Consider the following 16687-nt stretch of genomic DNA (forward strand, 5'->3'; position numbering starts at 1 on the left):
TTTTGCACATTCCCTTACACATTTCTACCTCCGGATGCCGTTAAGATCATTGGCCATATATAAACATATGCTACTTACATACCTCACTTTATAATGCACCTTCTGTTTATACTTCCTTGCAACCTAAGTTCTATGTACAGTCATTTGCACTGAGCTAGTCTCTCCCCCTCCACCTTATAACTTGCACTATATGTCATAAAACTTAATGTATATACACATTTTTTATATTTATTTATATACTTTGTTATTTGCACTTCTGGTTAGATGATAACTGCATTTCATTGGCTCTGTACTTGTACTCTGCACAGTGACAAGAAAGTTTAATCTAATCTTATCTAATCTAATGTGTCATACTCGCAGGGACAGTATTCTTGGAAATAATATTTCATGTCTTCCATTGCATTTGTAGTGCGCCAGCCACCCAATAGCTTAAGCTTTGTGCTTTTATTGCTTTTAATATAAAACAAAGTCTCAGCTTTCAAAATAAGTTTTATAGCGAAACACAAATTATGTGTCTTACTATAATGTGATTTTCAAGCTCTTTAATGTGGCGTGACAGATCGCTGTATTTACAGTGCCCTCCATAAGTATTGGAACAGTAAAGACAAAATTGCTCTGTTGGCTGTGGAGTCAAGACATTTGCAAATATGATTAAAAGATGAATATGAGACAAAACTACAGAATGTCACATTTTATTATTAGCCGTTTCAACACATATATGTTTTACCAAATAAAAAGAACAGCACTTTTAGAGTGCATCCCGCTCATTGATGTGAGCTTAAGTATTGGGACAGTTGAACATAAGGCAGATATAAAAGATTAAAAGCTATTATTTAGTTGCAGATCCCTTGCACACAATCACAGCAGTGAGTCTGTGACTCTTGGTCTCATCGTTTGAAATGCTTTTCCCAGCCTTTAATGCAGCCAATTCCAATTGTTGCTTGTTTTGGGGAGTTTCTGCCTTTACTCTCCTCTCCAGCTGGTGAAATTCCTGTTCAATCGGATTTAAATCTGGAGATTGACTTGGGCAATCTAAGACTTTCCATTTCTTTGTCCTTATAGATTCCTTGACTGAACTGGCAGGGTGTTTTGGGTCATTGTCCTGATGCAATATGAAGCACTTCCCAATGAATCTGGTGGCATTTTCTTGAATATCGGTAGGCAAGATGGTTTTGTACCCTTCCAAATTCATTCTGCTACTGTCATCATATATTAAGTCATAAGTAAAGTTGAGAGGGCCTGTTCCAGAGGCAGCCATGCATGCCCATACCATGATACCACCTCCACCATGCTTTACAGATGCTTGGGATCATTGCAGTTCCCTTTTTTTCCACATTTTTGCTTTCCCATCACTTAGATAAAGGTTCATCTTTGTCTCATCAGTCCATAAACACAGTTCCAAAACTCTTCTGGCTCACCTTTGTGCTTTTTTGCAAACTCTAATCTTGCCTTTCTATTTTTGGTGCTGGTCAGAGGTTTGCAGCTTGCTGTGTAGCATCTGTAATTCTGTGTCAAAGTCTCCTGAGGACAGTAGATTGTCAGAGCATCACCCCAGCTTTCTGGAAGTTGTTGACGTCTTTTAGGGTTCATTTTCACAGCTTTTATGATTTGTCTGTCATCGACTACTGTTGTTTTCTCAGCCGATCAGGTTGTTGTTGGTTGCTGGTGTCACTGGTGGTTTCCAAACTCTTGATTTCTACATGCCCTTTGTTTTTGCTAGAGCTCTAACTGACTTCCTCTTTTCTTTTAGCTTCCAAATTACTTGCTTTTCTCTCAAAGTCAGCTCCCTCGTCTTCATCCTGGTTAGTGTGTGTCATCATCAAATGCAAGATTCAGAATGCAGAAGTTATGTGTATAACTGATACGACACATTCCCTGCTTTTAATATCTGAAGAATTAATGCAACAGGACACATCTGATCACTTAGAAAGACCTGTGAGGTAACTGTTCCAATACTTATGCCCACATCAGATAGAGGGATGAAACTCTAAAAGTGCTGAACTTCTTAGCTGGTAAAACATCTGTGTTGAATCACCCAATAATAAAATGTGACATTCTGTAGTTTTGTCTTTATATTCATCTTTTAATCATATTTGTAAATGTCTTGACTCCACAGCCAACAGAGCAATTTTGTCTTTACTGTTCTAATACTTTTGGAGGGCACTGTATGTGAATCAATTCATTAAATTATTGTGAAAATTCTACCTAGCCTACTCCGCAAAAACGTCTGTGGCGTCCAAACTTTCATTCCTCACATAGCCAGTCAAGTCAAGTCAAGTCACCTTTATTTATATAGCGCTTTTTACAATGCAAATTGTGTCAAAGCACTGCACAATATCAAAAAAGGAAAATAATGTGTCAATAAGTTTAAATAGTGTCTTGCAATCAGGTCGACGATATCACTGGAAATGAAGCGTCCCCAACTAAGCAAGCCAGAGGTGACAGCGGCAAGGAACCAAAACTCCATCGGTGACAGAATGGAGAAAAAACCTTGGGAGAAACCAGGCTCAGTCGGGGGGGCCAATTCTCCTCTGGCCAAACAAACCAGCAGTTCAGTTCCAAACTACAGCAAGTCAGATTGAATGGGCTCAGCTGGTGCCAGTGGACTTTTCCGATGGCTGTCTAAGTGGTGGGGTCCTCAATGGGGATCTGTCTCTGGCGTTCATCCAAGTGTCTGGCCTCTGCCTACGATCAGGGGCACATACGTCATCTCCCGGCGCTGATCCTCCATCTCAGGTGTTCGGTCATCTCAGATCATGTAATGGTTGGATCCAGACTGAAGTTCTGTAATTCCTAGCTACCACGGGATGTTAATCCCGTGGCAGAAACGGAGAGACAAGCAGAGACATGATTAGCATAGCTGCTGTTCCATCTAAGCAAAAATAAATTGTTCAACCCAAGCTAAGGAATAATAATAATGTACGTCTGATCAGATATAACTGCAGTACAAGATTATAAAATGCATTATGTGAATGCTTGGCTAAAGAGATGTCTTTAATCTAGATTTAAACAGAGAGAGTGTGTCTGAACCCCGAGCGTTATCAGGAAGGCTATTCCAGAGTTTGGGAGCCAAATGTGAAAAAGCTCTACCTCCTTTAGTGGACTTTGCTATCCTAGGTACTACCAAAAGTCCAGAGTTTTGCGACCTTAGAGAGCGGGTTGGATTATAGCGTGGTAGAAGACAAGTTAGGTACGCAGGTGCTAAACCATTTAGGGCCTTATAGGCAAGTAATAATATTTTGTAAATGATACGGAACTGAATAGGAAGCCAGTGCAGAGACTGTAAAATTGGAGTAATATGATCATATTTTCTTGATCTGGAAAGAACTCTAGCCGCTGCATTTTGGACTATCTGTAGCTTGTTTATTGAAGATGCAGGACAACCACCTAGCAGTGCATTGCAATAGTCCAGTCTAGAGGTCATGAATGCATGAACTAGCTTTTCTGCATCAGAAACAGGTAGCATGCTTCTAAGCTTAGCAATGTTCCTGAGATGGAAGAATGCTGTTTTTGTAACATGGGAAATATGATTTTCAAATGAAAAGTTGCTGTCTAAAATAACACCCAGGTTTTTTACTTTAGAGGACGTAACAGTGCATCCGTCTAGTTGCAAATTATAATCCACGAGATTCTGTGTACTGTTTTTTGGTCCAATAAGTAATATCTCTGTCTTATCTGAATTTAGTAGTAGGAAATTATTGGTCATCCAATCTTTTACACTTTTTACACAATCTATTAGCTTAGTTGAGAAGTTTCATCTGGTCTTGTTGAGATATATAATTGAGTATCATCAGCATAGCAATGAAAACTTATCCCGTGTTTTCTAATAATATTTCCAATGGGCAACATGTAAATTGAAAATAGCAGAGGACCTAGGACAGATCCTTGTGGTACTCCATACTTTACTGGTGATAATTGAGATGACTCCCCATTTAAATGAACAAAGTGGTAGCGATCGGACAGGTAGGATCTAAACCATCTTAAAGCTTGCCCTTGAATACCAATATAGTTTTGTAATCGATCTATGAGTATATTATGGTCTATAGTGTCGAACGCAGCACTAAGATCAAGTAATACTAGCAATGAGGTGCAGCCTTGATCTGAAGCAAGTAGTAAGTCATTCATAATTTTAACAAGTGCTGTTTCTGTACTATGATTGGGCCTGAAACCTGATTGAAGTTCTTCATAGAGATCATTTTTTTGCAAAAAGGAGCATAATTGAGTAGACACAACTTTTTCTAAAATTTTTGACATAAACGGAAGATTTGAAATGGGTCTGTAATTTGCCAGTTCATTTGAATCTAGTTGTGGTTTCTTAATAAGAGGCTTAATAACCGCCACCTTGAATGGTTTTGGGACGTGACCTAAAGATAATGATGAGTTAATAATATTGAGAAGCGGTTCTTCTGCTACAGGTAACAACTCTTTCAGTAGTTTAGTGGGTACAGGATCTAATAAACACGTTGTTGGTTTAGATGCACTGATAAGTTTATTTAGCTCTTCCTGTCTTATAGTTGTAAAGCACTGCAGTTTTTCTTTGGGTGCGATGAATGAAGCTGAAATACTAGACGCAGTAGAATCTACATTTGATATTGTATTTCTGATGTTATCTATTTTATCAGTAAAGAAATTCATAAAGTCATTACTATTAAACTGTGAGGGAATATTTAGATCGGGTGGCGTCTGTTTATTTGTTAATCTAGCCACTGTGCTAAATAAGAACCTTGGATTGTTTTGGTTATTATCTATGAGTTTGTGGATATGCTCTACCCTGTTTTAATTAAACATAGCCTGTTTAATTAAACAGCAATAAAACGTTCTAAAGGTTGAAGTGGACTCAGATTTGTTAACATAAGTTATATTGTTGTCTTTTCTGCTGTAAACATTAAGTGATTATCCACAAACTGTTTATTCATGGTATAATACTGTAACTGAGGACATAATATTTAACGTTTTCCATTCATTATTTGTAATTTTGTGCTTTGTTGCTTTTACACACAGCTCAGTATTAAAATTATGTCAGTTTTATAACGAAATACAAATTATAAATGTATTTTTGCTCTTTATTTCAAGTTTATAGCAAGATATAAAAGTGAAGCAACACCATAAGGCATGAAAATACCTAATTTATAATGCAAATGTCTCGTCGTTTGTTATTGTAATCGGAAAGATGATTGACTCACATACCACTTAACAAACACATTATTGCAATATAGCCTACATATTGTTTGTATTTCGCTATAAAACTGACTTTGAAAGACGTGAAAACTCAGATTTAGGAATATCTCCTGGTGCTCCCAATGCGGGCCATTTGCATGTACAAAAGGCTAGAATAGCCTATCTCCAAATATTATAACTATAATCTTTTTTCTCGAAACATTTCGACTTTATTCTTGTAATTTCAATTTTATTCTCGTAGTATTTCAATTTTATTATCGAAATATTACGACTTTAATCTCGTAATTTTAGATTTTTTTTTTATTATTTTTTTACGCGGCACTAAAATGCCATCGTAAATTTATATCACGCAATTCTGAGAAAAAAAGTCAGAATTGTGAGATAAAAAGTCACAATTACCTTTTTTTTATTTTTTATTCAGTGGTGGAAACAGGCTTCCATATATAATGGATCGCATGTCATGAGCACTAAGCGTTGCAGGTGCGTTGCACATATCACTCTGCATGCCGTGTGATGCACGTAATTCTACACTTATTTACCACCTTACATTTATATTTTATTCCTCTCTTTTAATCCGTAACATAGCGTGTGTTCCATGGCACCGAAACGTCATGCACCTGCCACAAGAGCTCCCACTTTGTACAGCCACCGGACACCGCGATTGATGCCCGTGAGTTTTAATATTAAGTTACCTCACTTTGGCTGTGGCATGTTCTGTGACATCTGCGTCTAGATCGGACTGGTGAAGTGACATCTGAGGCAGGCAGGCAGCGACGCTTTTGTATTATGTCATCACGCAGTGTAAATTATCAAAGACACGATCTGATACAATCGCCAATGCACGTGAAATAAATATAATTGTAAAAATTTACATTTTTCATCACTTTGAGGGTTTTTTTAGATAAATAAATAAATTCATAAAATGCACAATATGTTGGTTTCACATTCACGTACTTAGATGTATATAAAATTTTCCTGGCAGAAATGTTGTTAACAAGGAAGTCATCTTTGTTATTGTTTGTTTGGGGAGGACGTACAATATCAGCGTAGTCTTGCATTATTTTCAGACAGAGTTGTCTGCGATTCCTCCTATTGTAAAGTCGTGCAGTGTGTAACCTCCTGTCGCCGATCCATTATTATGGCTCATTATTATTATTATTATTGGCTCAGAATGCATTTTGAAGTATGGTTACTTTGTGGAATTGTTTCTTTGTTTTAAATTGATGATTGGATCTTGTCTGTGTGCCATAAGCATCATTGTTGTGCACCCCCTCCCCATAGAAAACAGTGCCAATTCTTACCCTGTCCTGCCCGCTTGGTGCCATGTGACAGACGGTTCAGACTACTCAGTGACTGCCACTTCCACTCAGGACCAAGGCTTAACTCACACTCACACACTTAGTATTTAAAAATATCTCTCATTACTGATAAGGAGGGGTAGGAAGTCGTCCTTTTCTCTCCTCCAGCAGGGGCTGATGGCTACACCTGTCATTTTTTCGCTCCGGGGGCGAGTTTGTTTATTTGTGTGTTTTGTGGCAGAGATGCCCTATAGACTGCGGCTCAGTTTGGGGCATTCCACTCAACGGCTCCTTTCTCCCCTCTTCTTCCCTGCCTGCCTCCCCCTCTCTGCGGCAGTCTCACTCCGCACTGCCCCCCTCCCAGCTCCAATCCCTGGAAGTTTGGAACTAATGAACTGACTGCTGAGCTGCCGCCACGGAGCTTGGTCCCAAACTATACTGTACTTCACACTCGATTTATTCTCCAGATGGCAAGACTACGCAGCCCTGCCGGGAGGGGCCACCTCTTCCACTGAAGTGTGAAAGTGGACGGATGTTGTTTTCTGATCCTCTGTGATCAGCTCCGAGCTCCCTCAAACCACCCGGCACCGTATGTAGAGAATAAATCCCCCTGCTAACGGGCACACTCGAGCTGTGATGGCTGTCTGTATGTTTGTGTGTGTGTGTGTGTGTGTGTGTGCCCTTGTTGCTTTTGCTGAGGTGCAGTGTCACTGGCATTGGCATTTGTGTTATCTGATGCACTCACCTGCGGGTGATGGCGGCTGATGCTTGGAATCATGACAGTTATCCCTGCTCTCTTTTTTTTTTTTATATATAATATATATAATTTTGTTTTTATTATTTATTTATTTTTTAACCTTACTCTCCCTCTTGTTCTTACTGTCTCTACACTCCTACCTCTTTCTCCTTATTCAGTAGAGCTAGTGCAAAGCATCTTGCTAAGCAACAGGTTCACTGGTTCTGCCCAGTCTCATGGAGATTGATGCTGATTTTGATGCTTTGTAAGATCCAGATCTCAAGTTTTTTGAGACGCTGCTTTAAATAATAGCTTGGTTTCAAATATTTAATCGGTAACACTTTACAATAAGGTGTCATTTGTTAACATTCGTTAATGTATTAACTAACATGAGCGAACAATGATCAACACATTTATTACAGTATTTATTAAACTTTAAAGTTAGTTAATAAAAATGCAGTCATTCATTGTTAGTTGATGTTAATTCACAGTGCGTTAACTAATGTTAACAAGCACAACTTTACTATTTTTTTATTAAATATTTTAAAAAGATTTGAATAATGCATTAGTAAATGCAGAAATTAACATTGAGATTAATAAATGCTGTAGAAGTATTGTTCGATCTTAGTTCATGTTAACTAATGAACCTTATTGTAAAGTGTTACCGTTTAACCTACAGTCAAGCTACATTTGAAAAAATTAGCTACGTTATAAGCTGCTACTAAAATGTTGTTAACCAATTTGTAGCTATTTATTAAAACAATTTTATATGTATAACATTTTAAATGTTTAACCAATTTTATAATTTAATAATTTTGAGTTCTTTGAAGGAGTGGACTGAAAAACAAGGATTTTTTTGTGTGTTTTTTTAAATTGTATTATTTGTTTTAATCTTGATTAAGGTGAATATTAAATGTGAACAGATAAACTGTTCAAAAGTTTGGGATCAGTAAAATAATTTTTTGATCAAAAGTGACAGTAAAGGCATTTATAATGTTACAGAGGTTTTCTATTTCTATCACTTTTGAACTTTCTATTCATCAACAAATCCTGCCAGGAGGCAGAAAACTTTTTTCAATATTAATATTAATAATAACAACAACAATGTGTTTACTGAGCACCAGACCAGCATATTAGGATGCTATCTGAAGATTTTGGTGCTACACTGAAGACTGGATTAATGGCTGCTGAAAATTTAGCTTTGCCATCATATAAATAATTTACATTTAGAATGTATCCAAAAAGAATATGGTAATTTTTAATTGTAATAATATTTCATAATATTACAGTTCTTTGTATTTTTGATCAAATAAATGCAGCATTGGTGCACATAAACAGACTTTCAAAAATCTTAAATCATACCATCCCCAAATATTTAAACAGTAGTGTAAATCAAGCTCAGAGTTAATAACACAAATATATTGATTGACTGTAAGTATGTGATTTCTAAGAGCTCAAATGTTTTGACTGTGTCACAGCAGACTGTCTTGTGTCTATATTGTGCCATTTGGTCTTTTCTTTATCAGCCCTGGTGGTGGCAGTAGATGAAATGATTTGGGAAAAGAAAAGTCTCACATGGCTTATATTTTAACATATATGCAATCAGCAGTTCATATATCAGCTGTGACTTGCAGTAAAGTTCCGTAGCAGTGGCTCCCTCTGTGAGAACGTTTCTGTTATATTTTTCTCTAGTATACATTCACAAGTACAGTGTGCATTTTCTGTTTGTCAGGACTGGCTTAGTAATACACTATTGTAGTCTTGAATTTCAGTCTGAGCTCATTTGAAAGTGTAATACTTTGGCTTCCTGTCAACATTCCTAATTTACCATAATCTATGCAACCAACTGTTATCTGATATAGAAGCTTAAAATGCAATGCCGGCATTCTGAAGTAATCTAAGATTTCATCCGCCACACTCTCACTGGGTCGGTTCAAATAGGGAGTGCCACAATGCATTGCAATATTGTAGATTTAGTGAGGGTTAGTGAAGTCCACATCTCAAATACTGCAAAATAATCAAATTTAGCCTTTGAGCTCATTTGAGCTGGGAGGTTGCTTAAGAAAGATGTCCTGGTGCTCATGGGCGGCTTTTGATGTGATCAAATGTCAGCATTTACTTATCCTCATGTCATACAAACCTGTAAGACTTCCTTTCTTCTGTGAAACACAAAAGGAGACATTTAGCAAAATGTTCACGCTGCTATTTTCCATACTGTGAAAGTGAATGACGACCACAAATAGCAAGCTCCAAAATATATGAGCATGCTTTATGTGAGGAAAAGGCACAGATTTAATCACTTAATGTGCCACATTTGAAAATGTGCATATTAGAATTTTCACTAAAATAAACATTCCTGTATGTTATTGAGCTCTTTTTATTTTTGGACCTCGGCAAGTCTAGTTTTGTTTTATGAAAAGGAATAGCTTGTACATTCTGCTAAACATCTCTTTTTGTGTTCCACATAAGAAGGAACATCATGCAGATTTTGAATGACATGAGGGTGAGTAAATGATTACAGAATGCATATTTTTGGATGAACTATTCCTTCAAGTAGAGAGGGCTCTCATCAAAGTGCAGCTGAGGAACGTTCCAAAGGAACGCAGGGTGCTCTACTGCCAAGAGAAACAAACGGCGGTCTGCGGCATTCACACAGAAAATGGATCCCCAGCATTAGTGAACTCTGATAGCCTGTGTGCTGCCAGAAACTGCCTGCCAGTCAACCCTGTGGCATGTGTGTATGTCATACATTTGTCATAGGAGCTGTGTGCACGGTGTAGTCATACTAGGGTAAAGTTTATTGAGGGGTTAGTAAAGAAGGGTGGTCCCGATTGCATGGAACTGAATGAGAGAGATGATGATTGAGGAGCAGATTGAAAGATTTCTTCAACCATCAGTTCTGACATCATCTTTGCTTTTTTATGTAAATATTATGACACTATAGATTGGACATCTGCATGTTTTTGTAAGATCTGGTGTGTGAAATCTGAGATCTAGTGAGCACTTGTTTTTTTCCAGTTCACTTTAAAGAGGTAATTCTCCCACAAATGAGAATTTTCTCATCATTTACTCACTCTTGTGTTCTTATAAAATACTGTGTGACTAACTTTCTTCAGTGGAACTCAAAAGGAGATTTTGTTTTATAATGTTTGGGCTGTATTTTGGCATACAACAAAAGGAGATGAAAGAACTGTCAAATTTCAGAGAGGTAAAATAAGCACTATAAAAGTGACATAAAAACCATGCTTTAGTTTTGTGTGAGGAACAAAATATAATGTATTGCCACAAGATGTGACAAACAATGCAGTTTTATGTCATTGCCGTGTCTTGAGGTCCCAGGAGTGAATAAGCACAAGCGCAAATGAGAAATGAGAACCACGGAGGGTAAACTCTTCCTGTAATTTTAATGTTCATGATGTGTAAAGACTAATGACACACATCTGTCTTCTGTGAATCCTGTGGAAGGAACCAGAGAAGGCCAGCGCAAGCCACAGTATCTCATTGTATCTCTCATAATTTGCAGCTATAACATGGAGATCTGTCTTCACGTTGTCACTGGGAAAAGGATGCATGCCAAACATAGCTGCTGCATTATATGCAACCAGACACTCGTATGTTATGCCTGATGCATACAGCTAAGATAAGTCATGAGATATGTGAAAAGAGTTTGCTGTGTGTTAGTGATATCTACTTGATCTGGGGGGGATTTCTCTGTCTCACAGTATGATGAATGTTTATGAGAGGTGTTAAAGACCGGTTGATTTGTAATGGCTTCATTCTGGATGAATGGATACATGTGCTCTGAGCAGAATAATAACACATGATTGGAGATAGGCTTCATTATAAATTTGATTCAACAAGATTACCTATAACAAAGACTATGTGTCAACTTGATTTATGTAGGATCTATTATACAGCAGGAAACACTACCTATTACATTGCAAAGGGATAATTTAAGACCTTTATCTAACTCAATACAGATCATGTTATCTTATTTTAATCTAATAGTGCAAATCAGCTATTTATTAGTAGTAGTAACAGTAGTGCCTTTTTTTTTCTTTTTTTGCTTGACATTATGTGACTTGGTAACGGTCTCATGGTTTGTGTTGGATTAATGCTAAATTGTATAAATCATAACTGACAAATTATCCAGCTGATAAAATTTTCCAGCTTTTTAATTACGATTTATTGCTGGATTTTCACGCATGCTGTAGTTGAAAACTATTATCTAATACTAATACTATTATTTTTTTGTATTACTATAATTTTCATTTTAGTTTTAGTTAAGGTTATATATATAAAAAAAATCAGTTATTTAATACATTGTTAAACTAAATGAAAAGAAATAATGTATTGGCTACTATCTGAAATACGTTTTAGTTATAGTTTGTAGTTATATTATAACCCCTCTGTGATTCATTGTATCCAATAGCATATTGTTGTTGTAATTATTATTGTTATTATTCTATTATTATAAGTTCTCCCATGCTTCACATGGTACATTTGACATGGAAAGGTGACTTTATAACACTCTGGCAGCAGGTGTGAACAGCTCTAATGGCCAGAAAATTGAAAGTCAGTTACTTCCAACACTCCTTGTACCCCATGTACTCCATGTAATGTCACTTTTTAAAGCCTAGCAAATAATCTGCTCCCTTGTTAGAAGAAACTGGGTTAAAAAAAAACACCTTGGTGTCTGAAATCTACTGAACATGGCCAGTGAGACATCTGGGTTCATCCAGATTGTACCACATTTTCGATGAATAAGAAAATGTTTCATGTTACTCTTACCTGTTTTTCGTGTTCTTTATATTCTCAAAAGTATTAGAAATGTTAGATAAACTTTCATCAAATTCAAATAAATCCGAATTACGAATATTTTTTACCATCTTATTTTATTAACAAAAACAACAGGTCCAGCCCTTTATATAGTGTTCACTGCCTTTGTCAAACTTTTGTTGTTTATCATTTTAGTACATTTAATTTTGTTTATTTAATGTATATTGCTTTAAGATTGTGCAAAACTTTGATAATAAGGTTGTGAAAATTCCAATATAATATAATTTTAAAAGGAAAATAAAACCACTTATATAATATTAAGTTTGACCTCATTCAGTTAACCAACATTATAAGCAACCAACATTATATAAAAACACTTATACAATCATAATCCGCTTGGAAAAGTTACAAAGATCTTTACTTTGCAATATTTAGTGTTTTTTGTTTATCTTTGAATAAACCAATTCTCTCAAGAGTTGCTACCTATAAAACTATGATACAGTACAAAACCCTGAGAAAATGAGCTCAGTCATTTCCCTAGAGGCACAGAGATCCTTCTGTTCCCACTCGCATCACAGGCTTAGATGTTTTTCCTTCAGCATTTCAGTAGCAGAAGAGACTCTCACATGCAGCCTGCATCAAAAGGCTACACTGTTGTCACATTAAGAATTATTTGTTTAGGTTGAAGTTTTCACTGGCACAGCTATCAAATGTGTAGATTGTGTTGCTTAAAGCCCGGTTATGTTAACAGATATTTCAAGTACTTTGAAAACTGAAATAAATGGCAAACAGTAACTGTAGACGGCAGATGTAGAATGTGGCCTGAGGTCCCATCTGAACGCTCCATTACCGTAACCTCTCTATCATCTTAATTCTGGGAGTCCAATACGGCACAACATATCACCAAAATCGCTGAGTTTTGAAGAAAAGCACATATTGTCCCTCTCTCATTATCGAATTACAGCCGTATGTTTTGATTGGCAGAGCCCGAGCAGCACTCAGAAGTTGTAACAGATCATTCTTCAGCCTCACAGTGTGAGGAGAAGTGGTGGTTTTCGAGAGAATCTAGCGGCGAGCCTTGAGGGACAGGCTTCCCTCTCATGCGGAACCGGACAAATGCAGAATCAGATACTGGATCTGTTAGTCATTCATCTGGAATAGAGCTCCATATGCCCAGTGTGTCACCTGTCAGACCCTGTCCATGAGACATTGTTTACTTAGATTACACATCTAGGGAATCAAAGCCACCATCTCTAATTTAGTTACAGCTCATTTTGGAAAAATTTTATAAAATGTCACAGTCTGTTGCAAGAAGCTGGGATGAACAAATAACAATTAAAAGAATGAGAAACGTTAAATGGAAGCAGATCAAATTTAGTTTATTTGTGTCCCTCCCTCTCACATTCCTTGCATTTTTAATAATGCAAATGTATAAGAAATCATTATACATTTCAAATGTCATACAAACCACCCATTTTTCCTGCGCTTTGATTTAGACACTGAATAATCCAAACGCAGATCCATTTCTTGGCATATCGCACAGCTGGAGTCCAAATTCTCTAAATATGCAAAAGACCTGGCCTTTTTTTAAATGAGAAGTCAGCATCTACAAAGTCTGTCCTTTGTTTTGAGTGTTTTGTGGACGTGCTGTCATGATACTGTGTTGAACTTTAATGATGGGCTTGATGGAAAGAATCAAAGATCCCTCAAACCTGCGATTCTCCTGGTCACTCTGTGGGATGCTGGGTGATTGGGGAAGGGTCTTTTGAAGCAACTAGTTGGACGGGTTTCCATTAATGTAAAACATTTCAGCTTTCAAAGTACTTTTATTCCTGCTCTGAATGACTGGAGCCCCTCAGGAGCCCGAGATCATCTCGAGAATGTTCTTTCTGTAAATTTACTGTGAGGGGAGATGAGTTAGCGAGCCCTTCCCACTGATAGAAATTCAAATGTTTTGCTGTCGGGAATATCAGTTCAAAGCAAAATGTAGTGATAAAAAGCAGAGAATCGTGTGACATGAGGTTTGATATAACATTACACAATACAGCCGTTATTTCATTCTGATTGGTCCATTTCTAGCTACGCTGTTGTCTTTTGACTTGATATAGGAGCTTTTTGATGTTGATTTGTTACTCAAAGCCTCATGTTTTTGTTCGAGAGTGAACGTGATATCAGCCATGCTAAGCACATTGGTTCACCAGTGTTTAAGACACTGGATCAGTCTTGGATTATACTGGAGGACTCAAACTGGATCCACCATGCAACAGCTTTACGAATACTGAGTTATGGCTTCATAAACCTGTCGGCCCTCCTAATATTACCACTGTGATCTCCAAATATATTATAGGCTAAGCGTACACATGACTTCCTTTTGAGGATCCCTTTGTGTTCAGTTTGCAATTCAGCAATTCTTACCATAAACTGTAAATTGAGGACCACAATGTTAGTTTAGACATGAATTTCTAGACTGTGTGTTGGTTTTAATCTGTTTTGCTAGTATATCTGCTACGCTTCGGATGTTATATATAGAAGATTTCACAGCTTTGAGCTTGTGAACACATTCAGTTTTGTTATAAAAATGGTTGATAACGTTGTTATTTTAGCTCTAGATTGAGGGAATGTGAATCCAGAACGGTTGTGATTACCAGTTCAAAAGGAAGGTTTTATAGTCTAGACTCCATTTAAAAGAAGGTTACAGATTTAGACTAGAGATTTACCATCTTTGACTTTTCATGACCAATACTGATGGTTTTAAGTTTCTGTTAGCTGACATGCAGAACCTTCTTTTCTTGTTGTTTTCTATATGCTTTTTGACACAGTAATACCTGGATGACTATTAAGATAAAATGTAGCATGCCTTATAAGATTATTAATTGGCAGTGGCTATTTGCACAAATAGATGCTATTTACACTGTGCAAATAGCATATTTTTTTAACGATAGATACTATTTACACTAAGTGCAAATAGCGATGGATTCTATTTGCACCCAGTGAAAATAGCAGTATTTTTAACTATATGCTATTTACACTAAGTGCAAATAGTTATATACACTGTTAAAATAGCAAGATTTTCTGCTATTTATACTACTTATTGCAAATAGTGGCAATTATCTGCACCTCAGTATTGTAGTACATTATAAAACAGTACGCAATAATAACGTATTGAGTGTAAATTATAGTTTTAATTCAAATTATTAAATGGATGCCACCTCATTGGGGCAATAAAGCCCTCCCTACACCTGCCCTAACCCTACCCGATACTTTTATTTTTAACTTTTTGATTATTTCTGATGCGATTTGAAAAAGGCGGGCTCGAACTCGTGTCGATCGCTTCAAAAGGCATGTGTTTTACCATCTACGACACTGAAACTGATGTTGAACAAGCGTCTTTTTTCAGTGTTGACTAACCCAATCACACGTTAATGAGCGGAGTTAGTGTAAATAGCCTTTGCCAACAAGGCGGGCTATTTGCACTTAATTTAAATAAGACACTCCGTTATTAATTGTATTAATATTTTAATAACAATAATAAATAATAATAATATTGTAATAATAAAAACATTAACTTATTATTATTATTATTATTATTATTAAACAAATATATTAATAAAATAAAAAAGCTGATGAACCTTAGGCCAGACCATAACATATAATACATTTTATGACTAAATAATAATAATAATAAGGATAATAATAATAACAATAACAATAATGTTATAATAAATATAACATGTTGTTATTATTATTATTATTATTACTCAACTACTTATTTATTTATTCATTCATTCTTTCTTTCCTTTTATTCATTATCTCTAAAGTTGATGTAAATGCCCTGTTTATGGCCATTATGGTCTGGGCTAAGGTTCAACAGTTTTTGGGTAGAGGTGATGGTGGATGGTGTGAAGATGACCTAGGCCAAGGAGTTCCTCATTCAAGTTAAATTAACCCCTGTGCCTTGGCCCCCCCTCCTCTCTTTCTCTTGGCCTTTCTCATCCCTCCTCTGATCTAACCTGACAACTCCTGAGCTACTGTTTCCTCCTCCTGCTTAACTGAGACCACATTTCCCTTTGGATATAGTAATGTGTGCAGACCAATGGAAACCTCGGCATTGAGCTGCATCTGGTTTGAATCTCCTGGCGTGTGCTGCTGTTGTCACAGTTAGGCCCTAGAACTTGGCTTTAACTTTGATTCTTCCTCCCTCCACTTCCTTTGGTCATGTGTCTGTGATGTTTGTGTGGAAGAGTTGTGTGCAAGGCTTTTCACTTTATGGCCTTTGGTGAATCCGCTGTAGTGTGGTTGATCCCTCTCGCTAGATGTTTGTCCGCGCTGTAATCCCAGGCGCCAACCACCACTTCCCCTGTAAATTCACATAATGTCCGCTCGTCTAAACTGATGCATTTTTATCTTTTTACAAGTGCACCAATGCCCAGTTCAAACGTATATGTCCCATGTTTCATTTTTATTGCTTGTGGCTTTCCGTACGTGGCATAGTATTTCCGCCCATTAATCATGTAAACACAACTCATCGTCCAGTAGCAGAATAACATATAATAAACCCTGTCTAACCTACTTTCATTCACATTTTTCACATTTGATAGCCACAAGCCTGTGTTCATGGTCAAACAGAGAGTCTGAATTGTGTACCATATCCATTCAGTGTTCTTTTGCAAGTGCATTATGTGTTTATTACATCACT

General features: G+C 36.8%; 1 protein-coding gene across 1 annotated transcript in view; it reads left to right on the plus strand.

Annotated features, from left to right (window-relative positions):
- The window catches only part of LOC306877167 (citramalyl-CoA lyase, mitochondrial-like), a 68351-nt gene that overhangs the window by 37628 nt on the left and 14036 nt on the right, over window positions 1–16687 (plus strand). The window lies entirely within an intron of this gene.

Source organism: Barbus barbus, assembly GCF_936440315.1.
Source record: "Barbus barbus genome assembly, chromosome: 11".
NCBI lineage: Eukaryota > Metazoa > Chordata > Actinopteri > Cypriniformes > Cyprinidae > Barbus > Barbus barbus.